This window comes from Salvelinus alpinus, chromosome 3 (assembly GCF_045679555.1).
Source record: "Salvelinus alpinus chromosome 3, SLU_Salpinus.1, whole genome shotgun sequence".
In the NCBI taxonomy this organism is placed as follows: domain Eukaryota; kingdom Metazoa; phylum Chordata; class Actinopteri; order Salmoniformes; family Salmonidae; genus Salvelinus; species Salvelinus alpinus.
In genome coordinates this window covers 110,455,412-110,464,805 of record NC_092088.1, presented here as the reverse complement: position 1 = coordinate 110,464,805, position 9,394 = coordinate 110,455,412, and the positions used below count along the sequence as shown (strand labels likewise).

The 9,394-nt window shown below is 45.6% G+C and overlaps 1 long non-coding RNA gene across 1 annotated transcript in view; it reads left to right on the top strand.

Moving 5' to 3' along the window:
- Nucleotides 1–7,275, top strand: part of LOC139569778 (uncharacterized) — a 24,613-nt gene extending 17,338 nt beyond the window's left edge. Inside the window, exon 2 of the long non-coding RNA XR_011673966.1 lies at nucleotides 7,176–7,275. This is a non-coding gene — a long non-coding RNA (uncharacterized lncRNA). The remainder of the gene's footprint in view (nucleotides 1–7,175) is intronic.
- Nucleotides 7,276–9,394: the final 2,119 nt, after the last annotated feature.

The following is a 9,394-nucleotide window of genomic DNA, read 5'->3' as shown; positions in this document are numbered from 1 at the left end:
TCCCAGGACGAGATAATCAAGTCATTTCTGCTCTCACTTCCGCATGACACCCAGGGGAAGGCGTATGACGTGTTTCTACAGTCCTAAGTGACATGCCCTTTTATAGACAAGGTCTTGAAGAGAGACATCGATTTTGGAAATCTCACTTCCGGATAGGAAATGGTCTGTAAAAAGAGTTCTGTTCCACTTAGAGAAATAATTCAAACGTTTTTAGAAACTAGAGACTGTTTTCTATCCAATAGTAATAATAATATGCATATTGTACGAGCAAAAATTGAGTAAGAGGCCGTTTGAAAATGGGCACATATTTCCAGTTATTCAATACGCCCCCTGCAGCCATAACAAGTTAAAATATTTACACTAGTGTTCTATTTAACAACATATTTGGGAATAGTACTCTCTCCTTTCATATCTCCACACAGAATCCCTATATAACGTTATAAATCAACTTAGGTATTTACATCCACACCACCAGCAACGATCACAGCGCAGCCAGCCCTAAAGGTACACATATCATGTTCTCAAGGAAATCTCAGTGTCCGGGGGGGATCAATGAACAACCCTTACCCATCTCAGCTGCTACCCTCTCAAACTTCTCCTGTCAGTGCTCATTACCTGTAGATCGACGGGCGGTGGTGGACAGAACCCCATAGATAACGTTATAGATCGAAAAACTCAGTTCTCAGAACTGGTTGGGGTATCCTTGCAGACACGCACCTCTTTAACACCGGAGCTATTCCCTTGACAGCTCTCATTCACTTCATCCATCTCTTATAATCTACATTTCAATCCTCTTATTATCAACATTTCAATCAGCTTAACACATCCTTTCCACAAACACACAACTCTCACATCCACATTCACTTTTCACTATTCCATAACACACTCAGTAATCTCCCTTATTACTCCATGTGCATCTTCAACGATTCTCTTGTCGTTACTTCCTATGCACCTTATGTATCTTCCTATACATATAAAATAACACCTCGTGCTTTTACCTGTTGCTGCAGACCACGTAGACATTTCAAATATATGCCTACAGACAGCTGTCAGCGGGGCATGGTACCGTTACGTGCCCTCTCTCTAGTCTTCTCCCTAAGACTAGCTCTTGCCTTCTTCATCTGTCATATGTATCTTCAACAGTTCCTCTCTACTCTCTATAGTCTCAGTAGTCTATGTAGTCACAGACAAGTTATATATAGTCTCTACAGTCGCCATAGTCTCCAGTATCTATAGTCTCATAGCTATAGTATCTCAGTTTCCCTTTCTACAGTCTCAGTAGTCTATGTAGTCGTAGATTCTATAGTCCGAGTAGTCTATGTAGTCGTAGATTCTATAGTCCGAGTAGTCTATGTAGTTGTAGATTCTATAGTCTCAGTAGTCTATGTGGTCGTAGATTCTATAGTCTCAGTAGTCTATGTGGTCGTAGATTCTATAGTCTCAGTAGTCTATGTAGTCGTAGATTCTATAGTCTCAGTAGTCTATGTAGTTGTAGATTCTATAGTCTCAGTAGTCTATGTGGTCGTAGATTCTATAGTCTCAGTAGTCTATGTAGTCGTAGATTCTACAGTCTCAGTAGTCTATGTAGTCGTAGATTCTACAGTCTCAGTAGTCTATGTAGTCGTAGATTCTACAGTCCTAGTAGTCTATGTAGTCGTAGATTCTACAGTCTCAGTCTATGTAGTCGTAGATTACAGTCCTATCATCAGTCCTGTGTCATGCCAACAGTAAAGCATCCTGAGACCATTCATGTGTGGGGTTGCTTCTCAGCTAAGGGAGTGGGCTCACTCACAATTTTGCCTAAGAACACAGCAATGAATAAAGAATGGTACCAACACATCCTCCGAGAGCAACTTCTCCCAACCATCCAGGAACAGTTTGGTGACAAACAATGCCTTTTCCAGCATGATGGAGCACCTTGCCATAAGGCAAAAGTGATAACTAAGTGGCTCGGGGAACAAAACATTGATATTTTGGGCCCATGGCCAGGAAACTCCCCAGACCTTAATCCCATTGAGAACTTGTGGTCAATCCTCAAGAGGCGGGTGGACAAACAAAAACCCACAAATTCTGACAAACTCCAAGCATTGATTATGCAAGAATGGGCTGCCATCAGTCAGGATGTGGCCCAGAAGTTAATTGACAGAATGCCAGGGCAGATTGCAGAGGTCTTGAAAAAGAAGGGTCAACACTGCAAATATTGACTCTTTGCATCAACTTCATGTAATTGTCAATAAAAGCCTTTGACACTTATGAAATGCTTGTAATTATACTTCAGTATTCCATAGCAACATCTGCCAAAAATCTCTAAAGACACTGAAGCAGCAAACTTTGTGGAAATTAATATTTGTGTCATTCTCAAAACTTTTGGCCACGACTGTACAGTGGTCTCCAACATTACTGGCACCCCCTGACTGGCAATGCACAAACAATACTTAAAAAAATATAAACAATCTAATTATAGAGATAAAATCTAAATACCAAAATGTGAGAAATACTGTACTTTATTAATGTTTCAATGGAACCCACCAAAATAATTTATTGATTGAATAAAAAAATCAATGTCCTCCAAATCAAGGTTTTATCAAAGGCACCCTTAAAGATTATTGTAAATAACATCTACCAAAATTAAGCCAGGAATTAAATTCCACTTATTTAAGTTTATCTAAATCTTAAGGAACTATCGTGAGCCATTACATCACTTCCTGTTTCACTAGGGTATAAAAATGAGGTAACACGCATGCAATATCCCTTTGTCATCCAACACCATGAAGAAAACAAAAGAACTGTCAGTTCAAAGAGACAGATGGTCTTGTAGGGATGTGGAATCTTCAACCCTGATTGGTGGCCAGCTTAGAGCCTTCTCAATGTGAGTTGTGGTGATTCTATAGTCATCTACAAAGTGGTTTTTTCAGAAGCCTTTCGGCCTCTGCATAACCTCTGTTAGCCTCCATATCAACTGCAGACTAGATCTCTGGTGAATTGCTCCAAAAAGTACAGCCTGTCTTTGCAATAAACACAGGTACACTAAGAGGTGGTAATGAGGACAACCTTTGCTGTAAACACAGGTACACTAAGAGGTGGTAATGAGGACAACCTTTGCTGTAAACACAGGTACACTAAGAGGTGGTAATGAGGACAACCTTTGCTGTAAACACAGGTACACTAAGAGGTAGTAATGAGGACAACCTTTGCTGCTTTACCAGCATTTCAGTGATAGCTGGTTGGTGTAGCAGAATGTTGACAACAGTGCCCGTGATGTCGGCTCCACCCTGATCTGGGTTGATAGGCCTTCCTCTCCTGGATGTTACAGCTGCATATCTTTTGGTCTTACAACAGGCTCCGCCTGTGTGTTGGTTGACATACGATGAACAGAGCTGTATGTGGTGGTAGCACTTTCTTGCAACATACTACTTTGCCCCTGGCCGTGTGCAGCAGAGACGTGGTGAACTAAGGGGATACATTCAGCACTTTAACCAATAAGGCTGCCTTGTCAGCCTCCAAATTGAGCCTGATATAAGATGTGGTGGATTGTCCTGAGCGCCTGCTGTGTTGTGATTCATGTCCACATTTTGATTAGATATTTGCGATACTGTCCCTTGGCTGGACCTCCGCATCAGTTTTGTTAGCAGCTGAGCATTGATGTGCTTCATCCACCCATGTGTCCACTGTGGATGCAAAATAATCCAGAAAGAGATCAAGGCATGGGGTAGTTCTGTGTGAGTGTGACCAGTGGACTCAATAGGCTGAGTGATTGAGTGTGACCAGTGGACTCAATAGGCTGAGTGATTGAGTGTGACCAGTGGACTCAATAGGCTGAGTGATTGAGTGTGACCAGTGGACTCAATAGGCTGAGTGATTGAGTGTGACCAGTGGACTCAATAGGCTGAGTGATTGAGTGTGACCAGTGGACTCAATAGGCTGAGTGATTGAGTGTGACCAGTGGACTCAATAGGCTGAGTGATTGAGTGTGACCAGTGGACTCAATAGGCTGAGTGATTGAGTGTGACCAGTGGACTCAATAGGCTGAGTGAATAAGAGAGACCAGTGGACTCAATAGGCTGAGTGAATAAGAGAGACCAGTGGACTCAATAGGCTGAGTGATTGAGTGTGACCAGTGGACTCAATAGGCTGAGTGAATGAGAGAGACCAGTGGACTCAATAGGCTGAGTGATTGAGTGTGACCAGTGGACTCAATAGGCTGAGTGATTGAGTGTGACCAGTGGACTCAATAGGCTGAGTGAATGAGAGAGACCAGTGGACTCAATAGGCTGAGTGATTGAGTGTGACCAGTGGACTCAATAGGCTGAGTGATTGAGTGTGACCAGTGGACTCAATAGGCTGAGTGATTGAGTGTGACCAGTGGACTCAATAGGCTGAGTGATTGAGTGTGACCAGTGGACTCAATAGGCTGAGTGATTGAGTGTGACCAGTGGACTCAATAGGCTGAGTGATTGAGTGTGACCAGTGGACTCAATAGGCTGAGTGATTGAGTGAGACCAGTGGACTCAATAGGCTGAGTGAATAAGAGAGACCAGTGGACTCAATAGGCTGAGTGAATAAGAGAGACCAGTGGAGTCAATAGGCTGAGTGAATAAGAGAGACCAGTGGACTCAATAGGCTGAGTGATTGAGTGTGACCAGTGGACTCAATCGGCTGAGTGAATGAGAGAGACCAGTGGACTCAATAGGCTGAGTGATTGAGTGTGACCAGTGGACTCAATAGGCTGAGTGATTGAGTGTGACCAGTGGACTCAATAGGCTGAGTGATTGAGTGTGACCAGTGGACTCAATAGGCTGAGTGATTGAGTGTGACCAGTGGACTCAATAGGCTGAGTGATTGAGTGTGACCAGTGGACTCAATAGGCTGAGTGATTGAGTGTGACCAGTGGACTCAATAGGCTGAGTGATTGAGTGTGACCAGTGGACTCAATAGGCTGAGTGAATAAGGAGCGGATGTTGTCAACCTTCTTTTCAAAGTGGTTGACAAAGTTGTCCGCGGAGACAGAGGAGGGAGGGGGATTAAGGAGGGAGGAGAAGGTGGAAAAGAGTTTCCTAGGGGAGAAACCTTCTCCCAGAGTGCAGCGGAACACTATACAGGAAACACTAGGTTTGTTACTTTAACTAAAACAATCCATCTTTGTTAAACATAAAAACCGAACCTGTTGTTGCATGGATTCCGCGCTTAGCTTTTAACAGCTAGGACCTCTTTTTCTTTTCCCGGAATCCTGCTTAACTCACAGGTTAAAGTCTGCTTGAAATAGCCTCTAGCTAAGTTGCTAACTTTAGCCATCAAGCTGACGAAGTTAGTCCCAGACGAGTTTTCCAATGGAGCCCTCTTTGTCTGGTAAATGACCGGTTCCAGCGTTGTAGAAGCTGTATCTACTACGATCTGTTTTGGGACAAACTGGATCACTCAGAGTTACAATGCGGCAATTGTTTCCTTGCCGATGATTTTGTATTTTGTATTTACTATGGATCCCCATTAGTTCCTACCAAGGCAGCAGCTACTCAAATATAAAAGCTAATAGTCCGGGTAGCCATTTGATTAGCTGTTCAGGACTCTTATGGCTTGAGGGTAGAAGCTGTTAAGAAGCCTTTTGGACCTAGACTTGGTGCTCCGGTACCGCTTGCCGTGTGGTAGCAGAGAGAACAGTTTATGACTAGGGTGGCTGGAGTCATTGACAACTTTTAGGGCCTTCCCCTGACACCACCTGGTATAGAGGTCCTGGATGGCAGGAAGCTTGGCCCCAGTGATGTACTGGGCCGTACGCACTACCCTCTGTAGTGCCTTGCGGTCAGAGACTGAGCAGTTGCCATACCAGGCAGTGATGCAATCAGTCAGGATGATCTCGATGGTGCAGCTGTAGCTAAGATGGGGAGAAGTCTGTCCATAATAAAGGCTCAGAACAGGGCAGCACAGCAGGCCCTTGGATGCACAGAGAGAGCAAACATTAATAATATGCATGTCAATCTCTCCTGTCTCATGTATTCCCCCACCCTCCTGCCTCTATCCCTCTCTCCCTCTCTCCTCCCACCCTCTTCCTTCTCTCCCGCTCTCCCCCTACCCTCCTCCCTCTCTTCCACCACCCTCCTCTATCCCTCCTCCCTCTCTCCCCCTACCCTCCTCCCTCTCTCCCCCCTACCCTCCTCCCTCTCTCCCCCTACCCTCCTCCCTCTCTCCCCCTACCCTCCTCCCTCTCTCCCCCTACCCTCCTCCCTCTCTCCCTCTCTTCCACCACCCTCCTCTATCCCTCCTCCCTCTCCCCCTACCCTCCTCCCTCTCTCCCCCTACCCTCCTCCCTCTCTCCCCCTACCCTCCTCCCTCTCTCCCCCTACCCTCCTCCCTCTCTCCCCCTACCCTCCTCCCTCCTCCCTCTCTCCCCCCCACCCTCCTATATCCCTCTCTCCCTCTCTCCCTCTCTTCCCCCACCCTCCTTTATCCCTCTCTCCCTACCCTCCTCCCTCTCTTCCCCCACCCTCCTTTATCCCTCTCTCCCTCTCTCCCTCTCTTCCCCCACCCTCCTTTATCCCTCTCTCCCTACCCTCCTCCCTCTCTCCCCCTACCCTCCTCCCTCTCTTCCCCTACCCTATTCTATCCCTCTCTCCCTCTCTCCCCCTACCCTCCTCCCTCTCTTCCCCTACCCTATTCTATCCCTCTCTCCCTCTCTTCCCCCACCCTATTCTATCCCTCTCTCCCCCCACCTCCTTTATCCCGCTCTCCCTCTCTCCCCCCACCTCCTTTATCCCTCTCTCCCTACCCTCCTCCCTCTCTTCCCCACCCTTTACCCTCTCTACCTCTATTCCGCCACCTGTCCTCCCTCCCTTTCACTAACCTTAACCCACCCTCCTCCCTCCCTTTCACTAACCCACCCCCCCCCCCTCTCTTTCCACCCTCTCCTTCCCTAACCTAGTGTAATGTTAGCGAATGGCCGCGGCTAACACTTGTTGAAACTACCTCTGGTTAGAGCATTAACTTGAGTTAATATGGACATTTACAACACATTTAGAACTAGTCCCTAGTTACACAACAGCAGCAATAACACTCAGAACCATCCTGTCATCAATAATACAGATGTGACATCATCAGCAGCTGGATGGAAGATGCTAACTCTGCCCCTCCCTCTCTCTTCTCCTGCCTCTCTCCCTCTCTCCACATCTCTCCTTCTTCCTCAGAGACGAAAGGAAAGAACGCCTGGCATAAGGCTGTGATCATCATCACAGCGCTTGGTATCACAGCGATAGTTGCCCTGGTGACAACAGCAGTATTGCAGAACAAGCCTCTCCTACAGAAGTACAAGGTACCATATGTGGTTGTTATGGCAACGAGGTACAATAAATATTTGCGATAGCTTTTTCAGATTCTGTGGCTGGGATGGAAAAATCCATAATATTGTAGACTAGATTATGCATTGGTTGAAGCTCAATGTTGAATTTAAATCTCCCTACCATCATATCTAAGCCAATATGACACCAATGTTTATGAAAAGGTACACCACACATTCCCCACCTCTCGTCATGAGCTGCACGTCCGTTACCAAGCACCACATACCGGATATCTTAACAGGGTCGTTGACAATTGAGTTTTCAGAGTATTTTCTGCGCCTATCTAGCTCAAATTTTAGACGTCGGACTAAAACGAGACTGTAGCATCCATAAAGTGACTATAGGATTTAAAAAATGTCTGATGGCGGACCTCCCGAGTGGTGCAGCGGTCTAAGGCACTGCATCACTACAGCCCCGGGTTCGATCCCAGGCTCACAACTGGCCATGACCGGGGGACCCGTGAGGCGGTGCACAATTGGCCCAGTGTCGTCTGGGTTAGGGGAGGGTTTGGCCGGCCGGGATTTCCCTGTCCCATTGTGCTCTTGCGACTCCTTGTGGTGGGCCAGGTGCCTGCAAGCTGACCGCAGTTACCAGTTGGCAGTTACCAGTTGGACGGTGTTTCCTCTGACACATTGGTGCGGCTGACTTCTGGGTTAAGCGAGCAGCGTGTCAAGAAGCCGTGCACCTTGGCAGGGTTGTGTTTCGTAGGACGCATGGCTCTCGACCTTTGTCTCTTCCAAGTCTGTAGGGGAGTTGCATGGATGGGACAAGACTGGTACTACCAGTTGAGGACAATTTTTTTTTTCTAAGTTTGTAGGTGCAACACGTTTTATTAAATATATAATTCATCGCTCTCACGTGCTCATTTCTGTCCATTAAGAACCAACGATGTGCTACCTTTTTGTAACATTTTTGACAATGCTAACATCTTTTCAGCCGAATCTCAGAGTTCTAAAACCGGGACCAGCTACTCGGTTGCTGCGTAATAGCAGCAGCTAGCTGTAGCAGGCTAGCAGCTGTAGCTAACTAGCTAACAACAGTTGGATGAGAAGCAAGCTACAAGCAAAGGAAGCTAGCTAGATAGGTATATTTAGCTATGGAAGGTTTTTCATATGGCTGAAGTCATCTGTGTAAAAAAAATCAGAGCACAAACAACAATCTTGTGAATGTCCTATTATAGCCAGTTAGCTAGCCAACTAGCCAGTAGACAGTAGCCACAAGCCAACGAGACTGTGCCATACAGTGCCTTCAGAAACTTTTCACGGCGCTTGACTTTTTCCATATTTTGTTGTCTTACAGCCTGAATTTAAAATGGATAACGTTTATATATGTAGTCACTGATCTATACACAATATCCCACAATGTAAAAAGTGGAATTTTTTGTTTAGACATTTTTACCAATTAATTCCAAATTTAAAGCTGAAATGTCTTGAATCAATAAGTCTTTTACCCCTTTTATGGCAAGCCTAAATACATTCAGGAGTACAAATGTGCTCGACAAGTCACATAATATATATATATTTTCTTCACATAATACATTGCATGGACTCACTGTGTGCAATAATAGTGGTTAACCAGATTTTGGAGTGATTACCCCATCTCTGTACCCCACACATACAATTGTCTGTAAGGTCCCACAGTGGAGTAGCGAATTTCAAGCACAGAATCAACCACAAAGACCATGGAGGTTTTCCAATGCCTGGCAAAGAAGGACACCTATTGGTAGATGGATAAATATAAGCAGACACTGAATATCCCTTTGAGCATGGTGAAGTTATTAATTACGCTTTGGATGGTGTATCATTACACCCAGTCACTAAGAGGGTTTTATAAATAAGCATCGACCAGTGTGTTTTGCTCCGGGTATACAGAGATGGCCAGTTTAAAGAGGAGTAATGAGTGCAGTGATGTGTCCTATAAGGAGCATTGGTGGCAAATCTGATGGCCGAAAAGTAAAGACATCTAGCCGCTCGAGAGCACCCTTACCTGCCGATCTATAAATTAGATCTCCCTAATCTAGCATGGGTAGGATGGTCATCTGAATCAGGGTTAGTTTGGCAGCTGGGGTG